General features: G+C 42.1%; 1 long non-coding RNA gene across 1 annotated transcript in view; it reads right to left on the bottom strand.

The window, feature by feature from the left end:
- The window catches only part of LOC117802972, a 78613-nt gene extending 62072 nt beyond the window's left edge, over nt 1-16541 (bottom strand). Inside the window, exon 1 of the long non-coding RNA XR_004626461.1 lies at nt 15966-16541. This is a non-coding gene — a long non-coding RNA (uncharacterized LOC117802972). The remainder of the gene's footprint in view (nt 1-15965) is intronic.
- Nucleotides 16542-17302: the final 761 nt, after the last annotated feature.

The following is a 17302-nucleotide window of genomic DNA, read 5'->3' as shown; positions in this document are numbered from 1 at the left end:
AAAATGGGCAAAATATTTGAACAGACATTTCACAAAAGAGGCTGTCCAAATGGCCAATAAGCAGAGGAAAAGCAGCTAACCTCATCAGTCATCTGGAAATGCAAATTAAAACCACATTGAGATATTATCCTCCAGAAATAGAAGAAAGACCAATTCAACAGTGTTGACGAAGATGTAAAACAACTGGAACTCTCAGGCACTGCTGGTGGGAGTGTAAATTAGTTTAGAAGTCTATTTGTCATTATCTGCTAAAATTTGTCATAGGCTGGGATGCCTGGGTGGCTCAGTCGGTTAAGCATCTGCCTTCTGCTCAGGTCACGATCCCAGGGTCCTGGGATGGAGTCCCGCATTGAGCTCCTTGCTCAGCGGGGAGTCTGCTTCTCCCTCACCCTCTGCCTGCTGCTCCCTTTGCTTGTGCTCTTTCTCTCTCCATCAAATAAATAAGTAAAATCTTAAAAATAAAATAAAATAAAATAAAGTAAAATAAAATAAAATTTGTCATAGGCTACTTCATAACCCGGAAATTCTACTCCTAGGTTTATGCACAAGAGAATGCATACATATGAACACTGGAACACATATGGAAGAATGCTCAACTCTCTGATATTTGTAATTGGCTCCAAACTGGAAATAACCCAGTGATTGTCAGTATAGAATAGATGAATTGTGTTGTATTCATACAAGAGAAATCATACTGCAAAGTAAGGGGAAAAAAACCTTTGTTATCAGCAATAGCAAGAACAAATATCACAAAAAATATCAAAGAAAGTAGTTCAGACATAAAAAAGTGACTATCATATGCTTCCCTCGATATAAATTTCAAAACCAGACAATATAACTTTGTATTATTAGAAATCAGGACAGTGGGTATCTTTGGGAGGGATGGTGGGGTACTAATTGGCAGAGAGCAGAGTGTGGTTTCTTGATTGCTAGTGATTTTCCATTCCTTCCTGTGGTTGGTGGTGACATGAATCAGTCATCTCACTGTACACTTAGGGTGTGCCCTTTTCTACTTGCAGGCTGTAGAGATGTTTGTTCTTCTTGCTATATAATGTTCCATCGTATGATTAGGCAACAATTTATTTATTTCTTTAAAGCATAGGAAGAGAGACAGGGCAGTCACTGTATCTCACCCTGGAGGGATCCAAAGAATTAGGCCAAGGCTTCTGAAGTCCTTCATTTCTCCTTTGTAACTAAGTCTCGGCCAGACTTCCATGTCATGCCATGTAGTTGTGCTGAGGTCGCCCACACTTGCGGCTCCCTGTTAGGGAGATGTGGGGCCTAGAATGAGCCCTACAGGAAGGAGGAGAGACTTCAAGGTTGGGCAATGCCAGTCCATTGAGGGTGGGACATGCAGGGGAGAAGAAAAAGTTTGTATGAAGTTGGTTAAGAGCCAAGGGTCTGGAACCACACTACCTAGGTTCAAATCCTGCCTCTGACACTTGGGAGCTATTGGCCTTAAGTAAGTCATTTACCTCCCTGTACCCTAGTTTTCCCATCTGCAAAATAGAAATAATATTGTACATGTACTATAGGGTGCTGCAAAAGATAGGCCAGGGTGCTTCTAGATCAGTTATGAAAGTGCTACAGAGCCCCTCAGAGGCTGCTCCCATCCTCTGTTTTCAATAGATAGATACCCCCGATGTATGTAAAGCTTCGGCACACTTCTCTTGTATCTTTTGATAAACACCTCTCTGCAAATTTTCTAGAATTCTCCAATCACCCTTCTGGCGTCCACAAAGAAGCCTGACAGTCCTATGAATTCAGAGCAACACTAAACAAGGCTTCTATTTCTGTTAACTATTCCGGCACTTTCTTCTCCCTCTCCCATTTCCAGGTCTCTTTCCTCTATGCTAGAATATTGTTTGTGTCGTTCACTCTGAATCTCCTGGACACAGCAGGTGCTTATTTGGTACCTGAAGAGCTATGACCTCTTAGTCAATAGATGAACGACACTGTTTGTGTCACTAGGTTCTGAGGTGTTCTCAGTTCTTATCATTTCGGTAACATCATTCCCTGCCTGGCACTAAACCAGCCCTTTGGACACTATTCTTGACGACAGGAGCAGCAACCCATGTCCCACCCTCAACCACAACCCGCCATAGGGCCGGCACTCCATAAATGTGTAGGAAGAGGTCCTGGCTCAAGCTGCTATTATATTTCCTACTGTTCTAGAAGGTCTAGGAGTAAACTTGAGGTAGAAACTGCCTACCATAAACTTCATACTATGCCCTAGTCTCCTTCAAATCCACCTCCCTGAGCATCAGGGAACTCGGGACCTCCATCTTGGTTTTTAAACTGTAATCCAAATAAATGCTGTATGCCAGGCCCAGCAGCACTCGGAGGAGCCCTGAGTCATTGTCACAGACCACGTCAACTCTTGTTGACCATCCCTCACTGCATTCGAAGGACAGAGACAAATCATGACCTGATAATCAGATTCAGGAAATATTTCTTGAGAAAGGACTACATTTCAGACACCTCCCAACTTATTTTGATGGACAAGATTTTTTGATCCCCAAACAACACTGAAGCAGGTATGTTAGATTCTTATGCTCTTTTTGAAGTTCAGGCAAGCTCGGCTATGAATTATTATACACCTTTCCCAGAATCACAATTTTTTCGGGTGACTGAGTCAGAATTTGAACCCCAAACCACGGTGCCTCTAAGTCCAGTCTATCCCCTTCTGTTCCTCTATTCCATTCCTTCAGAAATGCTGGAGAACGAAGATAATCTTGTTACATTCTGTCATGCTTGTTTGTGCCCTAAACTGGTTTACCCAGCTTGAGAGGTTCTTTAATCACCACAGGGTATTGAATGAATCATAGCTATATCCAAAACTCAAATCCACATTCAAAGGAGGAAGATCTATCCCATTGATAATATTTAAAAGAATGTGCCTGGAGTTCTAAAGGCAATTTCAAAAGAAGAGTGATAAAAATGCTTTAAGGAATACTTGCAAGGTAGGGGAAGAAAGGGATAAAGAAAGGGGGGGTAATCAGAAGGGGGAATGATGCATGAGAGACTATGGACTATGAGAAACAAACTAAGGGCTTCAGAGGGTAGGGGGGGTGGGGGAATGGGATAGACTGGTGATGGGTATTGCATGGTGCACTGGGTGTTATACGCAACTAATGAATCATCGAACTTTACATCAGAAACCAGGGATGTACTGTGTGGTGACTAACATAATATAATAAAAAAACATTAAAAAAAAAAAAGGAATAGTTGCAAAGCCTTCCAAGGCAAGTCCTGTGAAGGGGCCACCCTCAGCCTGGGTGGTTACAGTCTTGCACTATGTCCTCGCTGCGTGTACCGGTCAGCTTTGGCCATAGGCTTTGGCATTAGAAAGATCTGGTTTAGGAGCCCCATAACCTTTCACAGAAACTCAACCTCTCTGAGCGTCTGGCTCCTCACCTTTAAAAGAGCTGCGATAATAAATGTGACATACAAGCACAGAGCAGAGCCACGCGTAGATCAGAGTACACGGTAATTATTACCACCTGTTATGACACTCATTTTAACCTAAGGTTGGGGAAAACCGTTGCCCTAGGGGAGACCTTGCTTAATTAAGGTGCTGCCGTTGGTCACAGCAAAGGAGAAGATCCAGCTTGTAGGCAGTCATTTAAAATGCGCTGGAAGGAGCCTGCATCTCTGCACAGCAGGGAGACCTGGCACGTAGGGTCTGGCCCCCTGAATGCACAGTGCCGTGCCCCCGCTGCTCAACTCAGATGGAGCTTTGTGCAGGATAAGGGCCACTACGATCACTTCTAGGAATGAGCCTAGAGCCTGATTGAATATGGACCTCCTCTGTGCCCACCAAGAGGGTAACAACAGATTCCCCGTGTACATAATGTATGAACTTCTCAATTATGTGCCGTTTTGACTCTGTGACGTCATACGTAGGAGATGCACATTGACGTCCATTTGGGAGAAGAACTTAGAGAGTAGATGTCCTGTCTGATGAACGAGGCACTACGAGCAAACCGCACAGGGCACAAACAGCAATGACAACATGGCGGTCACTGGAATCAAATCCCACTGTCCGGGCAAATGTCTAAATATTGCCCACATGGACATGGGGATCAGGCATTCTTAGATGGTATACATGTTTATTATTTTTCATAAAGCCCATTTATTAAACCATAGCTAAAAATGATTCATTTTTACAAACTCGTGTAGAACTTTCCAAAATCTTAAATTCATTTCCAAAAAAGTTCTTATTTGTACCGTGTGTCCTGATTGAATATTCAGAAAATACAGTCGCTGCACAGATATGGGAGTTTTAGATTTTCTAGGAGAGTGGTTGTCTACTAGGGTAGGGGCAGAACATCGCACCTTTGTGAGATATGTCTGATAGGAATATGATAAAGTAGTTTACTTTATCAGCGAGAGCGGATTTGACGTTCTCTCTGTAAATTGATCAGCTTCCCTCACTTGCATTCTGATATTTTCTTTTTAAAGAGAAAACGAACGCTGTGAGTATGGCCAGGATTTATGGGGGTTCAGGTGTCTGGCTTGCGGACGTCAAATGTTAATTATGACCTGGAGCATAAGAGATGGTGAGTGGCTAACCTGGGACATTTCGGTCTATAAAGGAGCTTGTGGTCACAGTAGTTGTGGTGAGGTTGCCATGCTGATGCACAGAGCCCCACTTCTCCCCATGCTCTGAAATAAACATTAATAAAAAGAGCACTTGGTTAGAGTCAGGGACCCTTCTATGATGCCAGCCTGGTTCCCAATTAGCTTCGTAGCCTTAACCAAGTCACTTTATCTCTTTGAACCTTGTTTTGATTTCTCATCTATAAGAAGAGCAGTTGGTTTAGATCAAGGGTTGTAAACTTGTGAGTGTGAGAGGCAGCGGGTAAACCCACATGAGGAGAGCGAGCCTGTGGAATGCAACAGGGGGTCCAGGAGATGAGCCCCATCTAAAGGGGGTGGCGACTCTGCCCCAACCTTTTAAATGAATTCCAACATTCAAAAAATGACAGGGCAAAACACAGGATGCTGCCAAAAGTCCCCAAAGTCTCTCCTAGTTTTAGCATCTTACAATATTACACCCTTTCGCTAATATCGAGGATAGGAATAGAGGGTTCAGTGGAAGAGTTACGAAACAAAATTCTATTGACCTTAAAATCTTATAACTCTGCCAAATACTACACAAGCACAGAAGCAAATACTGGATTGGAATATATGCAAATGAAACAGGTTTTTTTTAGGTGATGGGACTGTGGGTGGATGTCATTTATATTTTGTTAATCGTTCGCTGAAAGTGTCTCTATTCTTAAAAAAATAAAAAATAAAGAAAGGGTCTCACTCTTGTTTGCTTGTTTAACAACAAGAAAATGAAAAAGATAATGGTAAAAGAAATATTGAGGGCAGCTCAGAATGGAGCCAGACATGAAGAGAAAAAGGGAAAGGTAGTGATATTAAGTATGTTCTTGAAACTTGTATTTCCAACCTGCTCTGTGTATTTGCTTGTCAACCATCCTTAAGCAATAAGCTCTTAAGACTGTTAATTGCACCTAGGTAAACCCCGGGCGCCTGACTTTTTCCACCTAACATTGCTCCTTCTTTCCCCCCTCTGTTGTTCACAAAAGTACTTCCCACATCATGAAGAATAGTGGTATCAAAAGTTTCCCGACTTTGTTAGTTTGGCTTTTGAATGCATTATTCGAGGGTTTGGTTTTGTTTTCAGTTGGGGTGGTGGTGGGAAGGGCACCTGACTTCTCGTCCCTAATTACATTTTTCTTTGGTTTCTATGAACACTGTTTTCATTCTACAAACCCACATCAACTACCTGTAAAGTGAGCAAAAAACCAAAGGTTCTTATTTAGTGTGTTTATTTGAAGGCTTTTAAGATATCCCACGGGAAGTTTACTCTTTTCTCGACAAATGCAGAAGAGAATATTAGCACAAAGCAGTGGAAGGCCTTTGTACCATAAATGCAGAAATCTTCAATAATGTATTCACCCTGGTACAGGAGCACCCAGCCCCAGGTCGAGACCTATACTAAGCATGTGATACGTGTTTGTAGACGAATTGTGTTCTTCCTCTACGCCCCAGGCTGCATTGAGGCTTTCGTAGTTATGGAATAAAGACACGAAATGGGGTTACTGATCTTCTTTAGTAGTGGGCAATTTGAGATGATATCGCCATGTTCTAGATATGCCAATAAGCATCTTTGACCCTGAGAACAAGTAGCCACAGGATGGGGATGCAGGGGGCTTGACTTTCGTTTTCGTGTTAAAAATGGCCCACTGAGCAAAAGGCAGGATGGTCCTTTGCCAGGACTATATTGAAGGATCAGTAGACTGTCTAGCGCTTTCTTGCATCCTGTTGCCTCACTGATTTCTGGATTGCCAGATGCTTCTGTTTTTTGAAAATGGTTAAAAAATACCTTAGTGATTCTGTTGTTTCAGAAACCTTACATATGGCACAAAATATCCCGAACATTTTTTTTGAGAAAACACTTGTGTTTCCTTTGCTCAATTTAATCATCACTACAGCCTAAATTCATTCAAGTTTATTGTTTTCTTTTTATGGGCATTTCGATGGTTGAAACTAAAGTTGCATGAAAGTGTGAGTAAGCAAGATATGAAGATTTAATTGCTCATAGCTTTTCTTTCCTAAAGTCAGTCTTCAAAACCTTAAGTAGGCTAGGGAAGGTGGATACTTCGAATTGAGAATTGGTAACAATTGAGATAAAAATGTTTTTTTCAAAGCTGGGAGACATCCTTGATTTATCACCATTGAATCAGAGAGCAAATTTTTCGCACACTGAGTCATAACTAGAGGCTTTTTTTTTTTTTTCCTTTTGGTAAACCACTTCAACCTGCTCTCGAAAACCCCTGGTTCATGCACAGAATGAGTCTAAGTCTTCCTCTGTTTTGCCCGTGAAATTTAACAAGACCCTAGCCTGGGGTTGGGAAGGCTGTGAGCCATAGCACCGTCTCAGGTTTTTGATGACACCACCAACCCCTTGAGATTTATTATGTTAGCAGATGTCATCAGATATATGTGTGCACAGGTGCAGCGTGCAGTTAGTGAAAGAAGGAACACTGCGTGTATTTATTTTTGTACCCATACTCTTAATGGTTAGAAAAGGACCTGGTGTGCCTGTCTTGGGCAGTGTGGGGTTTCAACTCCATCGCAAGGGCTTATCTGGTAATCTCTTGAAGTCTTTTCCACAGATATAATTCTTAGGATGAGCAACTATGTCTTGTGGGAAAGATGCTGTGTTTATTTTTTACAAGCAATGTCTGAAGAAGAGGCACGGTGCATTAGAGCTAAAGACTGCTAGAACCAATGGAAAATAGAAATAATTACCAGACGTTGTTGTTTCTACTTGGCTATTCCTCTTCCACAGCGATACACTAGATACACATTCTCCTTCCCTCAGTAAAAGTTGTACGAAGACATCGCTCATCTACAGAACTAAAGCAAAGTGCCAAAACTTGGCACTTTATACACGTACTGCTTTAAGACTCTCTAAATATTTTTAAATAATTAAGAAACATTTGAGGCTATTTCCTGGAGGCAATATGCAATGTGAATGCTTACACAGGTTTATACGTTATGCAGTTTTTAAATTCTAAAAAATATCATCCAATTGTTTTACAAGATGGTGTGTTTTATTTAGTATCATGTCTTAAGTATTCCACTATCTTTATTATATAAATTAAGTTTGCACACATGCTAGCATAATAATGGCCTAAATATAATAATCTAATAAATTAGTGTGTGCCCTCTAATGATAAAAAATAATAGAAATAAAAACACACTTCCTATATTTTTGAGAAATAGCGAAGTAAGATAAAATAAACACCTTTGGGGTAATGACTGAAAATTACTGGTTTAGATGGGGTAGAAGAATTACTTCAATTATGACATAAAGCATTGTAATAATGCATGCTTTTAGAAATAATTATATAGTGATTATTCTCAAAGATAAACACATGCAGATGTTGTAGTACATTAAAAAAATTTCTTAATTTGAAGAAAACATACAGAAACTGCATTACCAGTTAATTGCCTTTAAGAAGAACCAGAAAATCTAAAGTGTCAGTGTACTCGCAAATCTAGTTAGTTCTAAAGAATCAATTGTGCCTGTAACTGAAGGCAGAAAAAAATTAACTTTTCTACTAGAATCGCTTCAGTTAGATGTGTCAGAGGGCCAAAATGCCTAAGTAACGTTGGGCAGTCCTTATTTTTAAAAAATGACTAGTTATAATTTCTAGAAAGATGAATATAAAAAGGTATTCGACCTTAATTATATTCTAAGAAAGGTTTTCAAACAAGATAATTTTAATTTAAAAAAAGCACTCCCTAATTTCTATATATTGATTTATAATGCAAAATATGAAAACTGGGAAATCAACCAGTAGTGTAGATTAGAAGACCATTATCATTAGCCAAATAAGACACTTAGGAGCAACAACCCATTGAGGTGACTACAAATTAGTGAGTCCGATTTCTGTAAGACATGATTGGAAATCAGTTTTCTTATTTTATGAGCATTGGATATCATTTAATTATGATATATGTACATACTTGACAGACAGAAGAGTAATCGGTAGGAGAATAAGTATTGAAAGCATCACATGTCAAAGGAAACAAATTACATGCAAATAAAAAAAGATAATCTACGTAAGACCGAACATTACCTACAATGGTACGTTCTATTACTAAATAATATGCTTAGGCAGAAATCCTCTGACAGGTGACACTAACTCCAGATTCATTCAAGTCATCGCTAGAAAAGCACAGGAAATCCTTCCCTTTTCCCTTCCCTATTCTTTTCCCTATTTCATGCCTTTGGATATTTCTTAAACAAAACTGGATTCTTCTTGTAATGTAATTTCTCTTTTGCATGAAATAGATGTTGGCAAGGATTGGTAACTCCACTATGGACTTCAAATAACTGCAAGAGAAAGACTTCCTGAGGCACACTGCTGTACAAAAGTTTTGGAATTTGGTAGCACTGTCCATTTAAACACTCCCTTTGCATCCGCAACAATTTTGTAAAGGTTAGCTGCATTGAATTTTCATATTTTATATTTGGTTTCTCAGTGCTAAATGTGATTTACTTCACCATGAACCTACTATTAGGAAATGCTAGAATGGAAACAGATCTGTTTGTCACCCACTTGAATTGACTGCCTGAGTAGACTAAATTACAGCTACCCTAGCTGAGTGGTTAAAATTACCTAACTTGGATCAAGAAAGAAGTTAAAAATTAATTTTCCTAGGGAAGTTATAGCTGAGGGTGGAGATACATACATACATACATACATACATACATATGTGTATATGTGTGTAATCCCATCCTCAATTCCCTTCCCAAATCTATATAGATACATACTGTGCTAGTTTTTCCTAGAGGGGAAATTGGGAACTGTTAAACCTTCAGTTTAATAACCCATTTTTAAATTTGCCATTTTCTGAAGTCCAATTGGGTCAATACAACTACTACTCTTCTGCTTATCATTGAAATAGGTATGTATATTACATACACGATCTATAGTGTGTGTGTGTGTGTGTGTATACATGTTAGAAAAAAACTTTTTTGGGGGGTGATGAGGCCAAAATATCTTCCTTGTTTTATAATGTGTACTGTAGAAACTAAGAGCCTAAACAATGTTGTTTAAGTTCTCTTGGACATTGAGGGTAAACATAACTAGGATTAAAATACTGCCATGCTCACATTTAGTGGAAAGATAAGAACAATTCATCGGGAGCTATTCCGGTCCCACTGGTAATCACATAATTGAACAGGGATTTTAGAGGATATTTGAAGCCATTGTCTGTTGTGCAATTACATAATTAGTCAAAATCTCTGTAATAAAATCTTTTCTAAACACACGTGGGTTAGTACCATGTAAATTTAGAGCTAATGTTGTATTTTTACTTCTAATACTTCGATTTTAAATTAGAATTATGTAACAACTTCACCGTTAAGCATTTTACCGCACCACAAACGCTTTTAAAATAAAAATAACTGGATTACTTAAAAACTAAGCAAAACCACTACATACATTTAACTTTGAAAAAATACTAATCAAACCCGCTTTGTTTATGAATATTAACTGTCTACCAAAGCTCACCTAGAGAGTTTACTTCTGGGGCCCCAAAGGTTGTATATTTCTTGGTGCTAATTATTTCTTGCACCTACTCCTAGATTATTGACATTCACATGGATGCATATAAATAGAAGTCAAGAGTGCTCTCTTTCGGGTGGTTTTGTTGTAACGCTAACGATTGGCCGGGAGGAACATTTCAGAAGTCCTTTTACACGGAAACAAACGCGGCCTTGCGAAGTTGACCGAGCAACGTGGCGGGAAGCAGGGGAGCACCACTAATTCCGTAAGCATCGCTATTATTTGGTGAAGAGTCTTGCGCCGCAGCTCGGCCCCGCTCTCCTCTCCCGCAAGCCGGCAGGGAGGCCCTGTGACACCGGGAGCACAAAGGCGCGCGGAGCGGCGCGGCCCCGCAAACAGGCGGCGCCGCCCTCCTCGCCCGCCCTAGCCGCGCTCCTGCCCGTCCTGGGCCGCACAAAGAGCAGAGCCGCCACTCGCGAGGGGCGCCCGCGCCGCACAGGCCGCCACACCCACTCGGGCCCGCTCCCGCCTCCACCGCCTCGGGCGTCCTGATGAATATGCATCGCCGCGCTCCCGCCCCCCGGCTCCTCCTTTCGGCTTCCTTCCCGCCGCCAGGCGGAAGCGAAGAGCCGCGCTTCCCGCGCGCCGGGGCGGCCGGGGCGGGGCAGGGCGGCCGGCGAGCCGGAGAAAGAGAAACTGGGAGGCGACGGCGGGACGAGCGCGGCCCGGGCGCAGAAAGGGTGCGCGGGTGGGTGGCGATTCCGGGGCAGCCCCGCCGCTGGCCAGGCCAATCCGAGGGCGGGGAAGGGGCGAGCGCGCGACCCCGCGGCCGCGCCCGCTGCCCCTGCCGAGCGCGCCCGGAGCCCGGGAGGGGAGGCAGCCCCCACCCCTAGAGCAGCCCTGCTAAAACAACAATAAAACCCACCGAACACACACACACACACGCCACACACACACGCGCGCGCGCACACACACACACACACACACAGACACATACATCACTCTGGACAGCGTTCAAGTCAACCACGAGAAACAGTCTTCTGCAAGTGAGAGGAAGGAAAACTGGATATCCAGACTGAGGGGCTGCTTGCTTTTAGACGTGACTTTTTCTACTCGGGCCAAGAATTGGGGCATTGCAGAAATAATAATTAAAAAAATAAAAGACTACTCCCGGATTGCTCTTTTTTTTTTTTTTTTTTTGAACTAAGCACAAAAAACGACACCCAAACAACCCTTGAGAAAATCCACAAATCTGTACCTGAGACACGTGAAGTCCGCGGCCCAGGGTTCTGTTGCAGACTCAAGATCTCTTTTATTTAATGCAATACAGTGCAATGGTATGTGGCTTTGGAAATGATGGGTTTTATTTGCTCGTCTTGTTCGTCCCTTGTATCCCTTCACCCCAAACACAGGTTTTTTTTTTTTTTCTCCTGTTTGTGCATTGTGAAGTGACTGTTTTACCTAAATGTCATCTGTTTTACAGGTTGAGCTATAGTGCTGGATTTCCAGGCCAATGCAAAATTTTTTTTTTTTTTTTAGCTTTAGCAACTTTAATACATGTGTCACACTAATATGGCGGGAATGAGTGGATAACATTGTGAGCCCAAACTGTGAAAAGGAGCATTTTCCCTGCTTAATTCCCTATTTTCTCCTCCTCCCAATGCTGGAAAAAATTACTGTACAAATGATATTTTTAGTTGTACCCTGTAGTCCATTCTCTCTTTTTATAGCATTCTTTCCTCCACTTTAAGGTGAATATGCACAGCTTTGTTACATATTCTCATTTAACAGTGCATTTAAAAAAAATAAGTGAGGGTAGTACTATTTATTTAGCTCTGCTTGGTGTGTTAAGAGTTTTTTAAATCAATATTTGTTCCCAAGTTCAGTTCCCCCCGCCTTGTCCCTGAAGTTTCAGGATCGAATTGTTAGTCCTCCCACACCTCCCTCCCTGTTTAAAAAAAGATTATGATGGATTTCTTCCCGCTCCTAATACTTTTTTTAAGTCCCGCTGTTTTTGCTCTAGGATTTTTACCGCTGTGTGTGTGTGTGTGTGTGTGTGTGCGCGCGCGCGCGCGCGTGCGCGAGCGCACGCCTCCCTTTTCCCTTGTGCTCTCTTCGCCAGTACGTCTGGGACACATTTTAATGCACAATATCCCATCCATTAAGTTGTGGTTGAATGCGGAGTGTGTGAGGACTTGGCAGCTTTCAGGCTGAAGGGGGCGGGGAAGCCAGTTTCGACTTTGACACAAGATGCCGAAGTGGCGTGATTGGAATTATTATTAGGGCTGTGAACATGGCCATCTTCTCCTCCGGTTAGAAGAACTGCCATTGAACTTGAGACGGGACAGACAAGATCTCCAAGTCCCGCCCCCCCGCCCCCCCCCCCCCAGTACAGTAGCTGGCAGGGAAAAGGCGCCAAAATACACAAGATTAACTCTAACGTTCTTTGAATGAATCTTATAGCACCATCCTTTGTAATTTTAATTTTCCAACAGGCGGGAAAAAGTTAACTTTTGAACCCATATTGAACAGACATTTAAATCAGCTCTAAAATGGAATAAATCCAGGAAGCCATACAGGCATGCTTATGTGGTTAGAAAAAGAATGCACGTGTAAATAAGCAGGGTGCATGTGTATATCTGACTGGGGAGTTCAAGATTTAATCAAAATCAGAATTAGTGTGACTTTTGAGTACCTTTACTGTATGGGGGGAGGTGGAGAATCGTGAGGCTAAGAAGCTGACCTTTAAGCAGCCTAAGTAAAAACTGCAAAGAGTTGTGAAACGCAAAACTTTGTGGTTTCCAGTTTTACATTTGAGGTTTGATGTTTTCATTTAATGGTATGAGAGATGGAGAAAGCTCCAGCGTTGAAAAGTCCCTATTAAATCATATGTGGGCAAAGGTCAAGCACTCCAACTCACCGATACAATATACTGCAGATTCTTGCCTAACGGATGGGGAGCACAGGAAAAAGTGCTTGGGCAATAAAAGTATTAGAAGGGTAATTATCGTCGTGGTTGGGACTGCATTCTTGTGCACTGGTAAAAGGTTTTAACTGGCCCCGATGAATTTTAAAGCTGAGTATTGTTGAAAGCTGTTTTAATAGGAAATTGATTAGCTTAGTGTTTCATACAATAAATGGTGACAGTTTCATTGTTTGATGTCCAAAATAAATTCTTTTTATTCTTTAGCAGGCATAGACATCTATTTAATTTTAATATGATCAGACTGAGCAGCAGCATAATTATGAGTGAATATGATGTCACGAACATCTGTAACCTGGCTTTTAGAGTTTGTGACATCACACGATTTGACAATATTATTGCTTTGAAATTTATTAACTTTCTGTGTTGTTAAAACATTTCAGAGATAAAGTTTACTGAACATATATTTTGTGTAGGCCCAGTTGTTTGTCTTTTCTCTTTGTAATTACAAAATTGTTTGTTAAATTTTAATTTGAAAGTTAAAATGCACAGTTCTGTTGTTATGCGTTACTTTGATTTTGAAACAGAATGGCAGTTTTCAAAAGAAGAATTAGAGAAAGGGGTGTTCTTTGCAGTACACCTTCTACACTTCTTAATATAGAATGTAAAGACTACTTGGCTATTTTGGATAAAGCTTTTTAAACATTTCCTTAAAACCAATCTGTTTTCATGTCACAAAGGCATAAGTAGATGGGTAACAAAAAACCGATTTATACGTGGAAATAAAATGATAGTATAATTTTACTTTAAAGGTCAGCTATTTTGAAAAAGGACGTTAACTACCACACTCTCCGTCGCACAGAGAAAAGACTGTGTAGTGAGAGTGTATGTAACTTTTGAAGTATTGTGAGCGCAGCATGGCAATTATTACCACGATTTTCAAGGTTTAAAATAAATCATGCAAAAGTTTTCAGGCAACTGCTGACTTTGTAATCCGGGAGCAAATGTCTTCAGAAGTTGGGAATCTCTGTTGATGAACTGGCTTCATCTCTGTAGAGAAGTGGAAACCGGCTAGCCTTAATAGAGGAATCTGGCCCAGTCGCTGTTCACATTCAGTCCTAGCTTGTAAATGTGCCCGAAATGTAAGCACACTTAGTGGGATGGTTTGTTTTTTTTTTTTTAACAGTCGAGTACAGGCATTTCAGCAGCGACATTATTAACAGCGTCATTTTTCTCATTTAGTTTTGTCCTCAGGGGACACCAAACAGCTCCCAGAGGAGGGAAGAAAAGTCCACGGTTATTTATTCGTTTCAGTGAAAGGCAAAGCTGGCAATGGGGGTTGGGGAAGCTCACCAGTTGTGAATTTTCTAGGAGGGAAAAATTGCTATTCTAATTTGACAGTAGTAGTTTAAGGGCTGAGAGAGCTGGGCATGATTTTGCAATTCCCATCAAGTGCAAGCAATTTCAGTACTTGTTGGTTGTTTATATATGTGCTTTTGAGTGGATTTTTGGTGTTCCTGCTTGTGGATATGAAATTGTGTTTTCCGGGCTACACATGTTTGATTTTTTGTGGTTCATTTGGAAGAAGGAAAGGTCCCTGGGCATGGTGTGGTGGATACTTGCAGTTTTGCAGGCCTGTTTCCTGGGGTCAGGAGGTCATCTGTCTCTTTTGTATTTAGTTTTAAAATATTGATATTGGCGATGCAGCCAGGGTGTGTGGTTGTTGAACCTCCCCTCAAATCACATTCAAGAGCTAAAAAAAAAAAAAGTCATCGGGTGTATTGAAAATGACAGCTTTGTTAAGCTCCAAGAAACCTTTCCCTAAACTGCCCAGGATTTGCAACCTGTCACTGAGTTTCTTTAGAAGGGAGAAGGTTAAAAGAAAATCAATATTGATAGATACTTGAGATGTCAAGTCCTCTTTGGAGGTCAGTGAAAGGCTCCAATTGGGTAACTTGCTTAATTTTTCAAATATACGATTGAATTTTGAAAAATCCAGTCCCCAAAGCACTGGCATTCCTTCTTGAAGTCAACAAACTATCTGTCAGCAAAGAAACTTTTTCCTCCTTTAAGGTGGCAGGGAATAAGTGCTCTAGGGAGGAGCTCTTTAGTAATTCTGAAATGTCAAATATTCCTGCTGCTGCAGGAGGCTTTCGCTTCTTTCTAGCTCCTCAAACAAGATTTTGGGGTGAATGCAATTGGCCTGTCATTACCTTTCAGTGTGGGAGAGAGAGAAGAAAGAGGGTTTAGGAAGAGGTAAGTATCCAAGTCTAAGAAGTGTTGGGCCCATTTTTATAGTATCAGAAACTTCTCAGAGATACTTTCACAGCACTCTTAATACCATGGCACAGACATACTGGAAAAAAGGGAAAGTGAATAAAATGTGTGTACTTTCTAACTTCCTCTCTCTACCCTTCTACCTGGGATTTAAAAGAGTGGTACTTCTCACATCAAACGTGGTGGATGAGTATGCTGAGAGAAGGCAGATGTCCCATACACCCAAATCTACCAGTCTCTCTTTACAAAAGTCTCCCTTAAAGTTCATCCTGGGAAGGCCTGCAGTGACCTTGACATTGGCTGGACAAGAAGCAGTGTTTTTGGTGGTGGGGGGGGTAGTGGATGTCAGCCATCCTGCCTGTGGCTCTGAGGCCTGAGTGGCCAGTCAAATCCATATAAATTGAGCACCTAGGAAGCCCTTCCAGGATGTCTCCGTTGCTCATTCTTTCTGCCCTTTTGGTTTACCCCATCTCACCATTACTCCTTTCTCAATTTCCCTTTTCTTGGAAACAAATCAAAACTCAAAACTACCAAGCATCCTCCATGCTCATCAGACTGTACCCGACCCCAAGCGCTCTACAAACACGGAGCACCTGAAAGAGATTTGAACCCCTCAGTGATAGGCCTGGGAGGCCCCAGACAACTTCACTTCTCTGGGATCTTACCTGGGTCTGTCGTTGCTTCTTCACCCCCTGGTGCTGCTGCAGATTTGTGGGCTCTTCTGTGTAACAGTTGTCAATTTTTCGCCTTTCCTTTTTAAGCTTGTGAGAAACTTTTGGATGCAACCTAGTTTTGGTGGCAGAGGGAAATGGTTTCTGTTGGTAAGGGAAACTAATAGGGGAGGAGGGGTACAATGTCTGCGGACACTTGCCCAGGACTCAGCCCTGGGCCTCTTTTGCCAGGGGACAGCGGCTGGTTCTGGGATCTCTGGCTGAAAGGAGCGCTCTCTGGGTGCCAGGATTTCACTGGGGGTGGTGTGGTGTGGAGGGAGGGAAGAAGGGAGGGAGGGAGAGAAAGAGAGAGAGATGGGCTCCGGATTTTAAAGAGACCCCGAAATAATGGCTTCTGTAAGAGTCCAGGCATTCAAAGAGGTGTGTTCAAGGACATGAGTGCATTCGTGCCAAGGGGAATGTCTTTTATGGTAAATTAACTCCGGTTAAATTGAATATTTGTTCAAAGGGAAACTCCAGTAGTTAAAGCTGGTATTATCAGTAGCGCTTCCCCGCCCCCTCCCCTCAGACTTCGCTCCGAGGGTGAGAAGAGGGAGGCAGCATAATGTACAATACAAAGTGATGCTTTCGGGTTTTTATTTTTAATCTGAGATTGCCTAAAAATTTCTGAGAGAGAAATGAGTATTTATTTGGATTAATCCCGACTGTCACCTCATTCCTTTCATCTATAAAGACTGTCAACTTTATCCCGGCTTTTCAAAAAGAAGAAATGACCCACACAAAGGAAATTAACGTTGTCAGAACGCTGACTAGAGAGGATTTGCCTCCGGGGGGAGCAGGGAGGCCGCTCCCAGTGGTGTGTGCCCTGAAGGGTTAACTCGGGGGAGTTCTCGAAATTTCCCCGACTTTACCTGTCTTCCCAGATCCACCGCTCCCCCTCTCTCCGGCCTCCTCAGCTCCCCACCCTCCCTGCGCCTTTCTTCTTTGGGCTCTGGGTTTACGGGGGCTGCAGCTGGTAGACTTGGCAAGCTCGCCTCATTAAGAGCGCTCTTTGAAAACGGACTGTGTTTGAGCATTTCCCTAATGAGGACAGGACGGGGTTAAAAAGTGACCATTTCATGGTTGACTTGAACCTGCCTACTTTTCTTGATGTGTCGTTGTGAAATGCTTGATGTGGATAACTCCCACTTGGTGAAGGAAAAAGTCACTGGTTCCTTCAGGTCCGCTGGGGGACGGAGGGGGGGGAACGGTTGGCAGAAGCGGGAGAGAGCGAGAGAAAGGAGAAAGTTGAGGAAGAAAACCGAGAGAGAGGAAGAGGATAAGAGGGAAGG

Source organism: Ailuropoda melanoleuca, chromosome 7 (assembly GCF_002007445.2).
Source record: "Ailuropoda melanoleuca isolate Jingjing chromosome 7, ASM200744v2, whole genome shotgun sequence".
NCBI lineage: Eukaryota > Metazoa > Chordata > Mammalia > Carnivora > Ursidae > Ailuropoda > Ailuropoda melanoleuca.
The sequence above is the reverse complement of the archived record's forward strand: the minus strand, read 5'-3'. Positions and strand labels throughout refer to the sequence as shown.